Here is a 21429-nt window from a genome sequence, read left to right as displayed (position 1 = left end):
ATGACTGTTATCTAGGAATTCTTAGCAGCTCCTAGATAGGGCTCATTTATCTTCCCCTTGCTAACCTGAATGAGAGATTCTTAGTTGCCTCTCATTCCATAGCCTTTCAATCCATCTCTTTAACTTGAATGATGGTTTCATGTGTAGTTGTCTTGCTCCATTTTCCTCTCTTGTGACCAAGAAAACGCACCAACAGTCTTACTCCATGACTCCGTGCCCAATGGTTTGAAACTTACCACACTATGTTTTTCCTCTCTACTTGAAAGCATCAATCTTCCCACCAAAATCAAAACAAAACCCCTTGAACTCAATAACTATCCTAAAATTATCTTCAACAAAGCTAAATCAGAAAGAGAGAGCCCTCTCTGATTGCAGGTGGGCTAGAACCTGTAGTCGAAAGATTGTTTGTGGTAACCTCGGTCGTATCCTTTCACGAGCTTAAGGACAACTTGAGTGATAACATAATGGAAACTCCACTGGGGACCTCCTCAGATAATTTCACGAATCAAGTTGGAAAGCTCGACTAGGGAAATCAAACTAATTTTTCCGATTGCTATCTATTTCTTAAAACTACAGATGAAGTCTGAATGTCAGCCTGGAAGCCTTTGAAACTTATCTTGTGTTGCATTTACAGGATTAAATAAAAGTTGCTTCAGTCAATCTTCATTCTAGCTTTAAGCTCTATACAGCTGTCTCAAAAATTTAATCAATTCCTTCCTAAACTACAAACAGTCCTAGGAAAATACCAAAAAATAAAATTCGAAAGCTGGCTCCAAAGAGGAAAACTCGTTATACTAGGTCAAATCCCGACCGAGACCCTCCAGCTGTTCTTGACAATCCAAACTTAATCCCAAAGATTCTTAGGAAACACCAAGATTTTGCTGATAATAGTCCTGAAGCAATTCACCCAATCAGTATTCCAACCCCTGTCGAAGTTTTATTTCGGTCAACCCCTACTTCCCCTTGTTCATTGCCCACCTCTCAAAGCACTCCTTCCACACCTCCATTCACTGCACATACTCCCATTACCACTACTGTTGTCCCAGTTGTTCCACTTATCCCTGTTGTTCCAGTCGTCCCAGTTGTTCCACTTATCCCTGTAAACATGGCCAATAGATATGCAGCCCTACAATTACCCGCAAACCCTGGGGCTATGCCTCAGGATTATCAAACTAAAATCACATATTTTGATGGAACTAGTACTTGCACAGCCCTTCAGCATACAAAGAAAATGCAAGACTATTTTGAGAACTACGAGATAGATGATGATAGTGTGAGAATGAAAATTTTCGTCCAAATTCTGACAGGTGATGTCAGGACTTGGTTCAGAGCACTTGCTGCAAATTCCATAACCAATCCGGATGAGCTTTATCAATCCTTTATCAACAGATGGGAGAAAAATAAACACCCCTTGCACATACTAGCTGATTATGATACAATAAAAAGAGGCCCTCAAGAGTCTGTCTTGGATTATTGTGCAAGATTCAATCATGTTTATAATGCAATACCACAGAACTTAAGACCTCCACCTGACCTTGCCTTGTATAAATTCCCTGATGGATTCGACCCGGATATGGCCTACCAGTTAAAATAAAGAGCTCCTCAAACCCTTGCAGACATGCAAAATGTTGCTGTCAGCGCAGAGGCCAACCTAATTGCCAAAAGAAACAGAGCTAGAATGGAAAGAAGAACCACCTTTAAAGAGGAACCCTCAGCCTTAGATCAAAAGCTTGATGCTATCATCAGTGGCATGCATAGGCTGGGAGACAGAGTAGAAAGTGTTGAGAGGAAATCATCATGGGAAGGACAACAGTCCAATACCATAAGGAACCCAAATTTTAGGAAAACGCAGAACACAAATGCTGGTAGGTCTAGCCCAGACCATGACGTAAGGCCCCCTTTTCATGAAAATTATGCGGAAGCCTCTACCTCTAGTGAACCCACAGAGGACACTCACATGAACTTGGTGGATTCAAGGGCCGAGAAACAAATTTTCCTAACTCAACAAGACCAAGATGAACATGACTTTAATCAGTTTCAGACAAAGTCTGGTGAGTCTTTTGATTTTAAACAGGGCTATGATACTGCTGTGTATGAGGTCCACAAACAATATAAGCTGAGAACTAGGACCATTGATATTTCTGAGCCTAGCAGACCAAAGGATGGTAAACAACCCAACAAGATTAAAAGCAAGGTTGTCATAATAGAACCAGCTAATATACCTATCCCAAACCCGCAGCAAGTGACTGTAGAGGACATAACAGAAATGCAGCCTTCTATTGATCTGCCTCTGCCACTTCCTTCCTTGGAAAAGAACTCGAACGGTGTTCCAAAAAGCCCTCCCAAAACTGAAAAAACGCAAGCAGTCACTTCCCATAACATTGATAAACAAGACCAAATTGTTGATACTTCAATGGAAAAAGGGAAGCCTTCCTCTCAAAATACTAAGACCCAATCTGAAAAATCATTTGACTTAGAGGTAGAAATAGGTAAACTGAAGATATCCATCCCCTTATCCGAACTTGCAAAACATGATGTGTATAGGCAACAAATTCAAAGATCACTTCAAATGCCAGAGGTTAAGGATGATGTGAATGTCCTTGATGATCAACCTGAGCTGCTGTTCGATCCAGAAGTTAATGGAAAATCAATGTATGGATTTGTTCTACCTTTTTATGTCAGCTTGCACATACATGACAAAGTCTTGCACAATGCCATGTTTGACTCAGGTGCCTCACACAACCTTATGCCCAAAGCTGTAATGGAAAAGCTGAACCTTGATGTTACAAGACCCTACAAAGATCTATTCTCCTTTGACTCAAGTCAAGTCAAGTGTTTAGGCCTCATCAAAGACTTGTGTGTCTCCTTAGTCCAATATCCCAACAAGACAATCCTCATGGATGTGGTGGTTGCTGACATTCCACCAAAGTACGACATGCTATTGTCAAGATCTTGGGGAGCAAAACTCCAAGGGTCCCTCCAATTAGACCTCTCTTATGCCACTATATCTGTCTTTGGGCAACCAAAGAGACTATATAGAGAAACACTGATGAAGCATGTGGTAACTAGTGAGGATAAGCCCCAAAATTTTCCTATTCACTCAATCCATTCTGATATGGATTCTTTTATTTTATTGATCCGGATTTAAACAGGAACGCAACAAATTACAGAGATAACCATATACACAAAGATGCAACGGAAATAATACTTCATTTCATTAATGGAAAATACTGAAATATGCTTACAACCAGAAATGGAAATTAACCAGCTAGGGTGATGGTAGTTTATCTTTGAGAAGCGATGTGGTGGCTACATGCCTTTGAACTGTCTTACAATGAGGCTCGAAGGCCTATTTATTGTTGAGAAACAATGGAAAACCCTTAACATTCCAAAACCTAATCCTAGGAGATGAAACTCCAAACTGTGGGCCCCGTTTGGGTAAATTGGTACATCAACTTCCTGGGGTCGTAACTTTGGCATACGATCTCCGTTTGACGCATACAATAGCTCGTTAGAAAGATCTATCCGAGCACTACCACTTTGGGAAGGGCAACATCGGTCCATGGACCCATGTTGCCCCTAGATTTCCCAAAAAACGTCGTTTAGGGCCTCAAAACGGCTCCAGAAGTTTAGGACCCGAAAAACTGCTAAAAATAGTAAGTTGTGCTACAATTAAGGAAACTGAAAACGCTGAGAGAAACAATGGTGGGGGTCCAGGTGGACTTGGCAGGTGGCCACCAATATCCACCTGGATGATTCCTCCCCCCTTAGGAAGCAATGGTCCCCATTGCGTTGAGTTCCTCCATGAGATGAGGAAACTTTTGCTGAACTTGTTCCCTGGTGAGCCACTTACCCTGCTGAAGGAGTTGGCTTGCTTTGACAACTCGATACAGTTGGATATTCTGTTGGCGAGTGTTCTTGATATGTGTGTCCATGATCTAATCAGTTGCAGCTTGTTCCATGCAATCTGGATTTAATTCTGTGGGTTTGAGCTGCTCTGCAATGTTGGATGTGTCTAGCAATGGTGGAAAGTATGGTCGAAGGTGGTCCACATTGAACACTGGGTGCAGGCCAAGGAATGGGGGAATGCTGAGCTCAAATGCATTGTCTCCCATAGCCTTAGTAATGGTGTAAGGACCATATCGGAGTGGTCTTAATTTCCGATACGCTCCAGTAAGGTGTTCCTTTTGCAAATGCAACCAGACTTTGTCGCCCACCTGAAACTTGTGTGGCACCCGATGTTGATCATGTCGGTGCTTGTACTTGGCATTTGATTTCTCCAAAATGTCAGAGACCTGTTGGCGAATATGTTGGATGTGATCAATGAAGCTAGTGGTCTTATCTGTTTCGGACTAGACATGAGCTGAATTTATGTGAGTAGCTGCAAGTGGCATGGCCACATCAATGGGGCATAGTGGCTGGAAACCCAAACCCACCTGAAAAGGGCTATGGCCAGTGGAGTTGTGAAGAGCTCGGTTGTACTTGTGCTGAACATAGGGGAGGCTCTCGTCCCATGTGCATGGATGATTTGACTTATACATGCGTAGAATGTGCACAATCATCCTATGGACAACCTCTGTCTGGCCATCAGTTTGAGGATGGAAGGCTGTGGACTTCGTGAGTTTGGTGTCTAGCATTGACCAGAGACTGGACCAAAATGTGCTAAGAAACCGACTGTCCCGATCTGAGATGATAGACTGTGGGATCCCAAAGTGCACCCACACTTGTTCAAAGAAGATTTTAGCAGTGGCTTCTGCTGTGATATTCTTCTTGCAGGCCACCATAATGGCCATCTTTGAGAACCTGTCGATGACCACAAAAACATAGTCATTTCCATGCTTAGTGGAAGGAAGGCCTGACATGTAATCCATGGAGATGGATTCCCAAGGTCAACTAGGGGTAGGCAACGGGGTATAGAGGTCGTGCTTCTTAATGGTCGGTTTGGAAATGGCATAGGCAATACATGATCTGATGTACTTCCCAACATCCTGTCGAAGATTCAGCCAATAGAAATAATTTTGCAGTACTGCCACTGTTTTCTCGACCCCGAAATTCCCAGCAGCCCGACTGTAGTGTGCTTCCCAAATCATCTTGGCACGCTCGCTTGAAGGAACACAAAGGTGACCCAGGTGGCATAACAGGGCATCCTAGAGGTGAAAATCTGGAACATGCCGACCCTCCAAGAGTGTCTGGTATGTGTGGCCGAATTCTAGGTCGCTTTTGTAGAGAAGTGGCCAATCAGAAGTCTCGTGCCCACAAGAGTTGAGCACGGTGGTTAACGCCATGATCGGTGGTCGACTGAGGCAATCTGCAACATTATTGGTGTTTCCCTTCTTATACTTGATATTTAAGTGGAACTGTTGCAGGTATGTAGACCACTTCTGATGGCGATCATTTTGGAATTTACCTTGGGTCTGTATGAACTGCAGGGGTCAGTGGTCTGTGTGGATGACCGTTTCCTTCCCCAAAATGTAATGCTTCCATTTTTGGCAAGGCATGTACAATGGAATACATCTCTTTATCATAAGTGGGGTACTTCCAGACTGTGTCTGAAAGTGTTTCACTGTGATATGCCATTGGATGTCCATGTTGAGTAAGGACTGCCCCAATAGCATAGTCAGAGGCATTTGTCTCGACCTCAAATGGTTGTTGTAAATCTGGTAATGCGAGCACTGGTGCCATGCAGAGGCGATCCTTCAACTCCATGAATGCCTTTTGTTGACATTTAGACCAAAAGAATTTTGCTTTCGCCCCTCCCTTGGTGACTTGACTCAAGGGCCAAGTAATATGAGAAAACCCCAACACGAACCTGCGGTAGAAGTTGGCAAGACCTAGAAAGCTACGAAGCTCTGTTAGAGTGGTTGGAGATGGCCAATCCCGAATGACTTGGATCTTGGCTGGATCGACATGCACCCCTTGTTCATCAATGATGTATCCCAGATACTGAACCTAGGTCATGCCAAAAGTGCATTTCTCCAAATTGGCACATAGCTTGTGTTGCCACAGTGTTTGGAGAACCTGTCGGATGTGGTGGAGCTGCTCTTCCCAACTCTGGCTGAAGATCAGAATGTCATCCAAGTATACTACTACAAAGGAGTTGGTGAAAGGCCGCAAGATGTCATCCATTAGCCTCATGAAGGTTGCAGGAGCATTCGTCAATTCGAAAGGCATAACCAACCATTCGAAAAGGCCCTCCTTGGATTTGAAGGCAGTCTTCCACACATCAGAGGGTTCGATTGGTACCTGGTGATATCCTGTTTTCAGATCGATCTTGCTAAAATATTTCGCCCCCTTTAGTTGGTCGAGGAGGTCATCAATTCGCGGGATCGGGTACCTATTATGGACAGTGATCTTGTTCAGCGCCTGATAGTCAATACAGAGTCTCCACGTCCCATCCTTCTTCTGTACCAACACGATCGGGATCCCACAAGGCGATGAACTCTGATGGATGTGACCTTTCTACAGGAGCTCCTGAATCTGCCTCTTGATTTCATTGTTCTCCGGAACGGAGCACCGATAAATTGGTCCATTGGGTAGCGGCACACTTGGGGTCAGATCGATGGAGTGCTTGACCTGACGGTGCAGAGGAACCCCTGCAGGGGAGGTGAATATGTCCTCGTAGTCCTCCACAACCTTGTCCATGTGTAGTTGTCGTGCAGAGGGACCCCGTCTAGAGGCCGCGGCCACCGTTTTCTTCTTTCCTTGAGGGCGTATCATCAGGAAAACAAATTTCCTGGTTTTGGAAATGATCTTACTACATTGTTTTGCAGTAATCAAAGAGATGGCGGTAGGTGGTGCTACCTCTGGTATCCTGTACAAATTATTTCCCAATGTAATAATAACAGCATGGGGCCTTGATTCATACACATCATGTCGCTTCCACAAGTATGGTTGTCCTAATAATACATCACAAACTTCAAGGGGAGCGATGTCACACAATACCTCATCCGTGAAGGGTTTGATGTTGTATGGAAGGCGACACTGCTGGCTCACGCGAAGATCTCGTCCTTGGTGAAGCCACTCAATGGTGTATGGCTATGGATGTGCTGTGGTCGATAAGCCCAACTGCTTCATGACCTCTGCCAAAATGAGGTTCTTTTGACTCCCGCTATCAACAATGAACTGTATCGGGGAGCCCTTTACCCACATCTGGGAGTGGAAGAGACACTCCTCCTCCTCTGGATCTTTGGGTTCATTTTTCTGGATCTTGGCGGTAGCAACAATGGCGTTGGGATCCGCATCAATGATCTGCTTCCCTTTTTCATTCCCCTTATCGAGTTCTGACTCAGAGTCAGAACATGCATCTGATTCTGAAACCTTTAGCTCAGCCACCAGTGACTGCTTGGCCTAACACTCACTTGTGTTGTGAGTGGAGCTCTTATGGAACTCACACCATTTTCCAGTGTCCTTTTTCGGCTTCGTGGCACTGTTCTTTGCTTACAGCTTCGGTAGGTTGTCTTGGGTTGTCCTGCCTTGGCTTTGTCCTTTGTTCTGTGGTTTAGGGGCACCTTTCCCCTACTTTGGATTCACAGATCCAAAGTCTCGCTTCTTTTGTTTAAACTTCTGCTCGAACTTGACGGCATATCAGTATGTTGCGCCGAGCGAGGAGATGTTCAAGAATTGTATTTCTTCCTGGATGTACTTGTGCAGGCAGCCACGGTATTTGAGTATCAAATGTTGCTCTGAATCCTTGATACCCAACTTTGTGTGAAGGGTATGGAAAAGATTGGTGAACTCTGGCACGTCTTGGTCCCTTCTCTGCCACAGTGTGGTCCACTTTATGTATTCATCCTCATAGCTTCCGACAGGGTAGTACTGCTCCTTGATGGCATCCTGAAATGAATTCCAGGTGGGTGCGGCTGAAAATAGTGAGCCAGTACTTTCATCCTTCTGCTCGCAGTAGGTTTCCCACCAGTCCTTGACGTGGGGGGCTGCTTTGAGAAGAGCGAAAACAATCTTTTCCCGACTCGAAAATTATGAACAGAAAAATAACCCTCTAGCAGATTTAACCATTTACGACATCTATGTCTATCTGACCCTCAAATATGGGGATTTCAAAATTAACTTGTACCTTAAAGGGTGTGGCGTTTCCAGAGTAGTTGCTGGAAGCCGATGCGTCGCTTCTGGGTAGCCGCTGAAGGATCTGGGCAAAGCTGTCCATCATCACGTTCCGTTGTCGCTCGAGGGCTTCTTCGAGCAATATTTTGATGGGATCTCCTACCCCCTCATCTTTCTTCTCATCCGCCATGGGAGGCCGTCGGGATTTGTGAGGCTGGTCTTGCAAAGGTTCGACTAGTTCAAGCCCTAACTCCTTATATCGTGACCTTGTTGGGGACATGCAAAGAAAAACAGAGAAAAAGCAGACCGCTCTGATACCACTTTTCCGGATTTAAACAGGAATGCAATAGATTACAGAGATAACCATATACACAAAGATGCAGCAGAAATAATACTTCATTTCATTAATGGAAAATACTAAAATATGCTTACAACCAGAAATGGAAATAAACCAGCTAGGGCGATGGTAGCTTATCTCTGAGAAGAGATGTGGTGGCTACATGCCTCTGAAATGTCTTACAATGAGGCTCGAAGGCCTATTTATTGTTGAGAAACAATGGAAAACCCTTAACATTCCAAAACCTAACCCTAGGAGATGAAACGCCAAACTGTGGGCCCCGTTTGGGTAAATTGGTACATCAACTTCCCAGGGTCGTAACTTTGGCATACGATCTCCGTTTGACGCGTACAATAGCTTGTTAGAAAGATCTATCCAAGCACTACCACTTTGGAAGGGTAACATCAGTCCACAGACACATGTTGCCCCCATATTTCCCAAAAAACGTCTTTTAGGGCCTCAAAACGGCTCCAAAATTTCAGGACCCGAAAAACTGCTAAAAATAGTAAGTTGTGCTACAATTAAGGAAACTGAAAATGATGAGAGAAAAAATGGTGGGGGTCCAGGTGGACTTGGCAAGTGGCCACCAATATCCACCTGGATCATTTATTTAATGATGAAACAAATCCTCTTATTGATGACAAGCCGTTGGCTTTAGAACTGAACACACACACCAATGAAGAACCAGTTGCCCATACTGATGAAACTGTCAAAACAACAAATGCAACCAGCACACAAGAAGAACCTACCCAGATAAAACTTTCAAATCTGTCCACTACAAAAGTGACTGAAACTCTTGATATTAACCACAAGCAAGAAATTACATGGTATCTAGAGTTTGATGGCTCTGTTAACAAGTTAGGAGTAGGGGCAGGTGTCTAGATTCACAATACACATAACAATCATGTAGAAGGTCATGCCTACAGACTAAATTTCAAATGCACCAAGAACATGGCAGAGTATGAGGCTCTCCTATTAGGCCTTAAACTGCTCAAAGCTCTAGGAGCTACAAAGGTGTATATCCTAGGTGACTCTGATTTAATCATACAACAAATGAAAGGCAACTTTGTTACCAATGACAATAGAATGAGGGCCTATAGGACTGCTGCCACTAATATACTCAATGCATTCATTGAATCCAAGCTTTCCAAGATTTCAAGAGAGCATAACATTCATGCACACAGCCTAGCTACTTTTGCTAGTACATGCAAGCTCCCTTTTGAGCCAAATCACCATTTTACTGCTGAGATAAAACATAGGCCTGCTATCCCAAATAATGTTAAAGATTAGCAAGTGTTCGAAAATGATGCCCAGATTAACAACTTCCTCACTCTTGAGCATGAGTTTTCAAATATTACCATTGACATGGATGCTATGACAGATGAACAACAACAAACAAATGAAAATCAGCAGGCTGTAACACTTGTAACAGCAAAACGAATGCTGAACCCAACTGTTTTTGACAATACCAACATAGAAGAGCTGAAACAGATGCATTTGGAGGAAATAGCAGAAACAGAGGCCGAGATCATTGATTTGAAAGATAACTTTCTCCCTGCCAGCCTCACTCCATTGGAAGACATGTTTGATGCTAATGATATTCCCAAAAAACCAAAAATGCAACCATTGAACTCTGCTATAGAAAAACACAACATTGGGACAGCAGAGCAACCCAAAATGATCAAACTATCTCAATCTTTGCCACCCAATCAAAAACCCAAATATGTTGATTTTTTCAAAGAATTCCAAGATGTATTTTCTTGGAGTTATGAGGATTTGAAGTCTTATGACACCTCAGTGATTCAACAGACCATTCCCCTAAAACCAAACCAAAAGCCCTTCAAACAGAAACTGAGGAGAATCAATCCTATGCTTCTCCCTTTGATTGAAAAGGAAGTGAAAAGAATGTTTGAAGTAGGTATCATAGCACCCATCGGATTTTCGAAATGGGTATCCAATCTTGTTCCCACAAGAAAAAAGACAGGTGAGATTAGGCTATGTGTAGACCTAAGAAATTTAGATCAAGTCTCCCTAAAAGACCACTACCCCTTGCCAAAAATGGACCACATCCTACAAAGAGTAGTGGGTCATCTAGAATCTCTTTGCTAGATGGCTTTTCAGGTTTTAATCAAATACTGGTTCACCCGGATGACCAAGACAAGACAGCCTTTACCACACCGTGGGGAACATTTAAGTATGTGAAGATGCCATTCGGACTTAAAAACTCTAGTGCTACCTTTCAAAGGGCAATGGATATTTCATTTTCCAAGGAAATACATGATTTTCTAGTTGTCTACCTTGATGACTTAACCCCTTTCTCCAAATCTGATCAAGAGCACCTAAAACATTTGAGGCAAATATTCATGATATGTAGGAAATATGGCATTTCCTTGAACCCCAAGAAATCCCTCTTCGGACTTGAAGAAGGAAAACTCCTTGGCCATATCATATCAAAGGATGGGATTAGAATTGATCCTGAAAGAATCCAAGCCATCCTTCAAATCCCATATCCAAGAAACATAAAAGAGTTACAAGCATTCCTTGGAAAAATCAACTTCTTGAGGAGATTTATTCCAAATCTAACCAAGCTAATAAGACTGTTAAGTAACATGTTAAAAAAGGATGCTAAGGTAAAATGGTCTCTTGAGACCAAGCAAGCCTTTGAGAGTATCAAAACTGCCTTAACACAAGCCCCTGTCCTCACAAGTCCACAATTTGATAGGGACTTTATCATATTTTCTTTTGCATCTGACCACACCATAGCTGTTGTCCTTTTGCAAAAGGATGATCAGGGAAATGAAAAGCCAATTGCATTTTTCAGCCAAGCCTTAAGAGATGCCCCTTTGAAGTACCCAATCATGGAGAAGCAGGCCTATGCCCTGGTCAAAGCAATCAAAGATTTCTGAGTCTACATTTTATATTCACATGTGATTGCCTATGTCCCAAATGCTGTTGTAAAATGCATATTAACCCAAGAGGGATTAGAGGGCAAAAGAGGCAAATGGATTGCAAACATCCTTGAGTATGACATAGAAATAAAACCAACCAAGCTCATAAAGGGACAAGGTTTAGCCAAACTGATGTCTGAAACAAACTTTCAAGCCTTAGACATTAACCAATTGGACAATGAACAGGAGCTGGCGACTCCACAGATCAGTGAAACCTTTTTACAATCCCCATGGTATGCTGATATATGCTTTGAATTGTTAAACCTGTTTTCTCCCCCAGGTTTGTCCAGAACTAAGAAAAGATTTTTAAGAATGAAGGCTTCAATGTTTTGTGTCATAGATGGTGCTTTATTTTGGAAAAATCATCAAGGTATATTGCTTAATTGTTTAACCATGAATGAAACTAACAATGTCATGAAAGAATTCCATGCAAGTGACTGTGGAGGACATCTATACTGGAAGTCCACTGCTGATAAAATTCTAAGGGCTGGTTTCTATTGGCCCTCTCTTTTTGCAGATGTAAAGAAGTTTGCCATTTCATGTCACAAATGCCAAATCTTTGAGGGCAAAAGAAAGCTGTTGCCTCTGCCCCTTAAACCCATCTCAACTGAAAAGCCTTTTCAACAATGGGGTCTTGACTTCATTGGAGAAATCCATCCCTCTTCCTCAGGCCAGCACAAGTGGATTCTAACAGCCACCGACTATTTCACCAAGTGGGTTGAAGCCATCCCATGTAGATAGGCCAATGACTCCATCATTATCCAATTCCTTGAGTGTAATATCCTTTCTAGATTTGGCTGCCCTGAGAAGATCATTACCGACAACGCCGCTGCTTTCAAATCCAAAAGGATGATCAATTTTTTCCATAAATTTCACATCACCTTGGGGCATTCCACAGCCTATTACCCCCAAGGTAATGGCTTGGCTGAGTCATCTAATAAGAGCTTGATTAATATCATAAAGAAAGTGCTAGAAGAAAACAAGAAGAACTGGCATAGAAAGCTCACAAATGCCCTATGGGCAGACAAACTTTCAACAAAGAAATCCATTGGGATGAGCCCTTATGAGCTATTATATGGCATGGAGGCCAGCTTTCCTTCATCCTTGGGCATCCCTACTATCAAACTGTTACAGGAGATTCAGGCTGAACCAAATCACATTCAACGAAGAATCAATCAGACCATTCATCTTCAGCAAACCAGAGAGCAAGTTTATGACAGAGCTCAGATTTTGCAAGAGAAGCTCAAAAAGATGTTTGATAAAGAGCTAAGGTAGAAGATTTCTGTGTTGGCAACAAATTTCTATGGTGGGACTCACGAAGAGAAGACGAGGGAAAACATGCAAAATTTTATTTTTTATGGAAAGGGCCATTCGTTATTTCTGTTGTTCAGGGAAATAACACATATTTTCTCAAATCTGTAGAGGGCAGCATGGCTGAAGAAAGCCCTGTTAATGGCCGAATGTTAAAACATTACCATGATCCCTTTTAAAGGATATAATGCAGCTTTGTATATATCTCTTTGTACATTGATATTTGTATATATCAGCACTTTGTTTATTTTTTGTATAAGCAGTCTGAGTATTAGAGAAGCAGCAGTAAAGCTTGCTAAGACACAGCCAATGCCAGTATTCCATTTTTAAAGCTCTGTCTCTGCATTAATCTCAGCAAAACAGCAAGAGTAGCACTGTCATATCACAGAAATTCATGGTAAAAAGAAATTGTTTGCAGCTTGCAGTCTTCAGTCAAACGGTATCAATAAGAGAGGAGAATTTTTTAGCTTCACATCAGCAACTATTTCTAGATCAGAGGCCAAGGAAATACATCAGTTCCGATCTATGTTTTGGATCTATTTCAAAGGCAATGCTCAAGCAAAATTGTATATAATATCAAGCACGCAGAAGAAAACAGGCAGTGTTATGTATTTCACAATATTTCAGTTGAGGAGAGGGCTGCTCACATTTTAAAATTTCACACTTTTAGCGGCCAACACAAAGAAAAGGTTTCAGTCTACAACAACAATAGAAGATCAAGGCAGTGTGACCTGCTGTTCTTGGCTTTTCACAAGGAAAAGCCATCCCCAAGTGGAGCCACTGTTAGCCTCCTTTTGCAACAGGTGTTCATCTTTCATGATTGACAGTTTTACATGCCAAATATGTCATACTTTGCATGCTACAATGATCCATATTTCCAGAAAGAGGTCAAAAAGAGACCATGAAAGTGTGCCAGTCTAAATGCCACTGCTATATTCCAAATTGTGATGAGTTAACCATTTTTGAAGAATTTTCTGTTAAGGGAACTCCAAACAGCCTAATCTTGGTTTCCCTAGGTTTCAATTTCTTGTTTTAGAATATAGAGAATGAATATCTGTCCAAACAGTTTAATCTTGGCAGATTTGTAGATAGGTAGAGAATCAAAGGAGCCCAACAGCTTAATCTGGGCCCTTGGCAGAAATAAGTCTAGACTTAGATAGGAAGGCAGTCAAAAGAAAAATTGTAAAGCAGGGTCTGCAAGTCTAAGTGCACCCAAACCAAAAAGAAGAAAAAATGTTAGGTAAGTAGGCTGGGTAGGTAGTTTTGAGGTTTTAGAATGTTGATTTGTGATCAATTTTGTGTTTTAAAGTGATATTGTACTCCAAATCACATGTCACATGTATCAAGTAATTTTCCTAGGAGCAGCTCAAGCGAGGCATGTCTAACTCCCCCTTCTTCTTATTCCCCAAATCACTCACTAACTCCCCTGAAGAGTTCAATATCTAATTGATACCTCTGAGTTTCCTCGTTTTCCACATCATTTGTCATGGTAGAGATCTGTTTTACTCAAGGAATGTTCATACTTCCTCTATGAATCATTTTCCCCTAAATAGCCTAAGATTCACGTACTTAGCGCTTTCTTATCACTTGTCATATTAACTACTAATTTTACTATGTAGCTCCCTATCTATCTCCCCTTCCCCTACTAAAACTATGTTAATAACTCCCCTATGTACATATTCCCCATCCCCTGGCACTATAGCCATATAATATCAGTTTGGGAAATGTTGAGTTCATCTGGGACTTAGCATTAGCCTTCCACGTCCTAACCCTGGGATTGACTTGACATTTGGTTAAGTTAATAACCTTTTCCCTCACCCCTTTACCCATAACATTTCATTATTCTCACTCTCTCTCGCTTATTGTTTAAAGTTCAGTGTTGAAATGTTTGAATAAACATTAAATTTTACCCCCGGCGCGCAATCTTGCAGAAAACCCACAAACCCAAAGTTCAAACCCCCTCCATAGCATTATATTAATATTCGAATATTCGGGCGGGCCCCATTTTTAACCCTCCGCCGCCTCACCTTTGCCGCCAACCGTCAGATCTGGCACGCCGCAGATCAACGGTGGGCGGGTCTTGTCATCTCCAAAGCCACCGAGGGTTAACGCCTGGGAGATCGGCGGTTTTCCCGTCGTACTCCCGCCACGCGTCACCCTCTCGGTTGTAGCGGAGCCCCCTCCTCCAATACCACCTATGCGGAAAGGCGGTGCACCATGAAACCGGATACTGCCTCCGCCGTGTGATGCCATCCTGCCACGTCATCAAACAGTGTCGGCCTCCTACCACCGTACTGCCAAATCACCCTGCCACGTCTCTGCCACCGTGTCACTGCCATGTCACCCATCGTACTGCTGATGTCACCCTGCTGATGTCATCCTGCCACGTCACCGCCGTACTGGGACCCACTACTAACGTCATGCTGACGTCACCGTCAAAAAGCGTGAAAGGCGCAAATCGCAACCTAGGAAGCCCGGAATCAAAATCAGAGGCAGTTTTTCATGCTAGGCGCTAATCGCGCATGGCTACGGGAAATAGGCCAAAATGGAAAGCCCCTCACCGCTCAGCTTCTAGCAGGCCCGAAATGCGCAGAATGACATGAATTTCTTCGTGCATCATTCAGAAAGGGGCCAACACAATTTTTGAAGAAACAGAGGGTCGAACAGCTGCCATGAAAGGTCGATGGGATAGTCTAAACCACTCAGAAGACATTAAAGAGGCCAGGTTCAGTGTCAAAGAGTATCAGTTCAGCAACATCAAAGCAGGTGAAAATTAAAAACCTCCATCAAAGTCAGCAAAACAGTTAAGGCCATTTAAAAACTTATCTGGTCGGGATTAGTGCACATTAATGCCACCGAACAACAGCAGAACCAAGTTAGAGGTGGAGATAAAAGACAAATCATAGTTATTACAGAAAGACTGCACCAAGCCACCCAGGACAGACATTAACTTAGTTTGATACAACTGCCCTCAGCGCAGCTCAAAGATATTTTCATGCATTTATTTCTGGATAAGATTAGGTTAAAGTAATCATTTTCTTTCAGACCTATTTAGGTCACCTGTAATAGGTTAATTTTGGATAATTTTCCCTATTTATACTGACCCTCTGTATTGTTTAAAGGGTTGGTTGGTTGATAATCCTCATGAGAGAATCGCACTGTATATCTGATATGTTTTTCTTAATCAAAGATTGTTGAAAGCTTGGAGAATGGATTGTTTGATGTGTTGTTAATGGTTTCTGAAGGATGAATTTGGAATTCTTGTGCTGCAATATGAATCAATAAGTCTTCCTCACCTCTGTTATTTCAATTTCGTATATGCTCAAGTTGCAGAACGAAGGATTGGTTTAGAATTTGCTTAGTTGCACTCTATGCTCAGTTTTTGTGGCTTCTTAATGTTTTTCCTCTTGATTTAGGCATAAATATGAATTCTTTTATGGCTCATGTTTGATCTATTTCACATATGAATGACTGTTATCTAGGAATTCTCAGCTGCTCCTAGATAGGGCTCATTTATCTTTCCCTTGCTAACCTGAATGAGGGATTCTTAGTTACCTCTCATTCCTTAGCCTTTCAATCCATCTCTTTACCTTGAATGATGGTTTCATATGCAGTTGTCTTGCTCGATTTTCCTCTCTTATGACCAAGAAAATGCACTAGCAGTCTTACTCCATGACTCCATGCCCAATGGTTTGAAACTTACCACACTATGTTTTGCCTCTCTAATTGAAAGCATCAATCTTCCCACCAAAATCAAAACAAAACCCCTTGAACTCAATAAATAGCCTAAAATTATCTTCAACAAAGCTAAATCAGAAAGAGAGAGCCCTCTCTGATTGCAGGTGGGCTAGCACCTGCAGTCCAAAGATTGGTTTGTGGTTACCTCGGCCGTATCCTTTCACGAGCTTAAGGACAACCTGAGTGATAACAATAACCATGCAACCTATTTCATTTGTACCTACTACGCCTATTGTTACAACTTTACCACAATCACAAGCTCAGTTAGTTGCATCTCAACCTATGCAAGCTGGACCTTCAACCTCTTACCCACAAGTTTCAGGTCTGTAGGCTCAGGCTTCTCAGACTATTGTACAACAACCGCTTGTATCTAGAATCCAAATAACCTCAGGTTAGTGTACCTTTAACAAGGATGACTCAAGCTTATACTGGTCTAGTTTATTCACAACCTGGTCAAACATACATTGGGAGAAACAATAGTTATATCAACAACAGTTGCTCCAACAGCTGTGGCAGCCCCAATATCAACAACAACAATTCTAGCAATACCAACCTCAACCTGGACTTGGTCAACAAGCCTATGTTGGGTTTGGTCAACAAAAAGCTTACCCAGGTCCTGGTCAACAAGCCTATGTTGGGTTTGGACAACAGAAAATGTATCCTGGTGCCCAACAACCACCTTATACCAGATTTTCTCAACAAACTTACCCCTATTTAGGTTACCAGCAGCAAATTCCTTATGCTGGTATGCAAAGGCCTATTGCTTAGGCAATTCCATCTTACCCTGGTTATGCTCAACCTAACTTAAATCAACAGTTGCCTTTTGTGGCAACTCTAGAATTATCAGATTTAAACCGGCTCACCAATGATCCAATTCTTTATGCACCTTGGTGGTCGGTGATTCCACGTAAGTTACCTTCTGACATTTCCAAATTCAATGGAAACCCTAGAGAAGACCTGTGAAATCATGTCATGACTTTTCATTTATCGTGTTCATAAAACTCCCTGAATGATGATTCAGTTAGACTTCATCTTTTCCAGAGAATGCTTACTGGTCCGGCTGAGAAGTGGTACATTGAGTTACCATGATCTTCTTTTGACAACTTTACAACTTTGGCCACCACATTTTTAACCCACTTCCAGTTACCTATCAGATATGAAACTAGAACGGAACTACTGACCAACTTTAAATACACCACAACTACTCACATATCTGATCATATTCATGAGTGGTGTCGTCGTCATCGAATGGTCAAGAATTTTGTTCCTGATCAACTTTTGGCTGAGTGGTTTATAAGATCCTTGTTTCCATCTATCACCAAGGATGTGGCGAAAGGTGGAGTTGTTACTGAAGAGCAAGTAATTGCTCATGCCCAATATTTGGACTTGATTTATACATAGTCTAGCACGCTCTATGACAAGATCCCAAATGCACCCCGACCAACTTATATTGTTCCTCCACCACCATCGAGTAAGGACTCTCATGCCAGCAACGGTGTGATTGGTTCTTCGAGCACACAAAAGGCAGGTAGACCATCTGGTCAAAAACTTGCCATTTCAAATCAAACTTCAAATGCATCTAATAACACTCTTGCTTCTGAAATTAATGCCATGTCATCTGACAAGGGCAAGAATGTAAAGCAACCAGGAAGCAAGAAGAAGGGGAAAAACAAGAAGAAACAAAATAATCCCCCTCAAGAGAAATCATCTGATTCCTCTCCTACGGATAGGAAACCTCGTTACCCATGTTTAACCTGTAATGATGAGAATTTTACATGAGATTGTCCTCACCACTCTGAAGTCTCAAAGCTTCTTAAAACTTCTAGTACATCTGCAATGTTGACTGATCCTTTTCCGAACCCAGAGACACATATGGTTGCTACAAACCATGCTTCCACTTCCCAAGTGCTTATGCTATCTACAACTAAGCCCAAAAACGATGTTATGGTGACTACATGAAACAAAGATTATGGAAATCCACCATTGTCATCGAATAATCAGGCCACAGATCAACCTAATCCTTCGACTTCGGCTTCATCTAAAACTATTCCACCGCGTATTGCACCAAAATTAAAAATAAAACCACCTAAGGGAGTTGTACATAAATTGACATTTAACCCTCGAGCTCGAGCAGCACAGAACTATAACATAGTAGGAGATTTGGCTCAGTCACCTTCTGCTATGTCAATGCTTGAGGTGCTACAGAATTGTCCCTCCCAGAAGTAGGCTTTGTTGTTAGCAATTAGTGGAATCGATCCAACGTTGTGGTTTTCGACCATGTGGGTTATACGTCACAGTTACTAGCACAATTAGCATTCCTGATTCAAGTAAATGCCTTGAATAAACATATTCACCAAACCATTATTGACAAGGGAGCATCTACTTGTATTATGTCAATGAATTTCTTGAAAACACTTGGTTCACCGATGTTGTCATGTTCACCAACAACATTAAAAGCTTTTGACGGTCACACATATATGCCTTGTGGGATTTTGAGTAATCTACAAATTGAACTAGGGGGGAAAACAATGACTGTTGAAGTTGAGGTAGATGACGGACCCCTTGACTACAACATTTTTCTAGGAAGACCATGGGTATATACTATGGTTGTTGTGGTTTCGACATACTTTCGTACGATCGCATTCCCTCATAAAGGCGGAATCATAGTTTATTGATCAACTTGCCTTCTTCGCATCTAGTTCACAGGCTACTGGAAGCATTCCATTGGTACACGGACCTCCACTATCACTTCAAAACATTGGTGTAGGTCTCTTCAAGGACTCTTCCCAAATGGATAATTTTTCACTGCCGTCACCATCACATATGGCGGAAGTTGCAAAAGTTGAGACTTGCAACATGATATCTTCCACTTCATCTGACTTAAGGAAGATTACCAATAGTTCTGAAGTTGATAGTAGTAATGAAATCATGCCACTAAGCCCCATTGAACTTGCATAGCAATCAATCTTTCTAGCTTGCGTGGAGAACCCAAATCCATCTTCACCAATTGTATGGGTAGATCATTCATTAGAATACGGTACTTCTTCTAATCCTTTATCACGTATATTTTCTATTGATGAAGGAATCATCCAATCAACAATGATAGAAGAAGAACCATGGGAAGATTATCATCATCGTTCCCGTCTTCTAGATGACATCGAATATTTTTCAAATGAACTTAACGACCCTTCAGTTGTTGATTTTCTTTCGAATTCTAGTTTTTATAGATATAGTAGATTCGAGCGAAACCTGTCAAATATTGAAGAAACCATTTCTATCAATATTTCGACCAAACCTAGTGTTGTAGAAAACATTCATGTTGGCAAATCTTGTTCTCCATCAGAACTTGATATTTACCGTACTCTGCTTCATGAATTCTGAGATATATTTGCATGGTCATATGAGGAGATGCCAGGAATTGACTCTAGTATAGTTGAAGATGAAATTAAAATTTATTTTGATGTCAAACTAGTACGACAGTGCCTCCAACCTGTTCATCCAAAGAAGGTCATTACCATTAAAGTGGAAGTTGAAAAAATTTTGCATGCTAGTTTCATTTACCATGTTCCTCTTACTGATTAGGTTTCCAACATTGTTCCTGTCATGAAGAAACAAGGGACAATACGAGTGTGCATTGATTATAGGGATGTTAATCATGCTTGTCCAAAAGACAATTATCCCACTCCCTTTATCAACCAGATTATTGATGAATGTGCCAGATCTGAAATATTCTCATTTATGGATGGCTTTTCCGACTATAATTAGATCAATATCCGCCCATAGTACCAATCTAAAACTCCATTTTTTTTCCATGGGGCACATCGGCTTACAAGAAACTCCCTTTTGGTTTGAAGAACACAGGGGCCACATTTCAAAGGGAAATGAATTATGCCTTCCATGACATCAAACATATTGTTCAACCATACCTTGACGATTTACCTGCTCATTCATGAAAGCAGACTGATCACCCACAACATTTGAGAGCTATATTTTTACGGTGTTGACACTACAAAATTCGACTCAATCCACACAAATGTGTGTTTTGTGTCAGTTTTGGTTGTTTTCTTGGTTTCATAGTGTCTAGAGAAGGGATTCAACTCGACCCTCTTAAGATTCAAGCAATTCTTGACTTTCCTCCACCTTCCAATCTATTACAATTACAGAGACTCCAAGGAAAGGCTAACTTTATGAGGAGGTTCATTCCCAATTATGTTGAAATGGCTAAAGGATTTACTCGTCTCTTGAAAAAGGGGATACCCTTCCATTGGGATTAGGTTGCACAAGCTTGCTTTTGTTATAGACATTTTTGTGCCTTATAGCATAAAGCATGAAATGTCAATAATTCAAGGGATCCAAAGTCCCTAAACATGTTGTTCTTACCCTTAGAGGAACAAGGTCAGCAAACCACAGCTCTGCAAATCAGTTCTCCACTGAAAAACACTCAAAAACAGGTCAGTTTTGGATCATTGCAGCTGCTCCACTAGGCATCTGCGCTGCATAGCAGGTACAACAAAGGCTACCTGCGTTGGGCGTACTTGGACATGTGGAGGAATCTTTTTCTCAAAGTGCCAGTGCCCAGGAAGCTTCCAAAAAGGCACTTGATCATAAGATTCGCCTAATGATGAGTTAAGAGCTTCTAAAACTCCAAGTGGAAGGCAGAAACTCTGAGTGAAGGACTGAAGAACAACTGAAGTTGAAGAGGACAACAAGTCACACATCAAGCTGACTTATCTTCACTCCAAAACTCTATATAAGGATCTCATCCCATGGGATCTGGAGGCCGGAATTTAGCGCGAAGGATTACTGTTGGTTTACAGTTGTGAGCATTGGGTGATTGCTTGAGGGAGGTGAAGAAGAGATTTCTCTCCGTCGGGAAGGTGATGCTGGATTGGACCTCTCAGGTTTGTATCACCGCCTGAACCTTACTTCCATATATTAATAAAGCATTTGAGGTTCTTCTATTCGCATGTGTTTCAATGGTGTATTGTCTTACTTGCGTCTTTGATTTATGCTAATCCTTGAATCAGTTATGCATGC

The sequence above is a fragment of the Pinus tabuliformis genome, chromosome 2_1 (genome assembly GCF_031772625.1).
Source record: "Pinus tabuliformis cultivar Carrire ecotype Pingquan chromosome 2_1, CPIR1, whole genome shotgun sequence".
Taxonomy (NCBI): Eukaryota; Viridiplantae; Streptophyta; class Pinopsida; order Pinales; family Pinaceae; genus Pinus; species Pinus tabuliformis.
Note: the sequence above shows the minus strand (reverse complement) of the source record.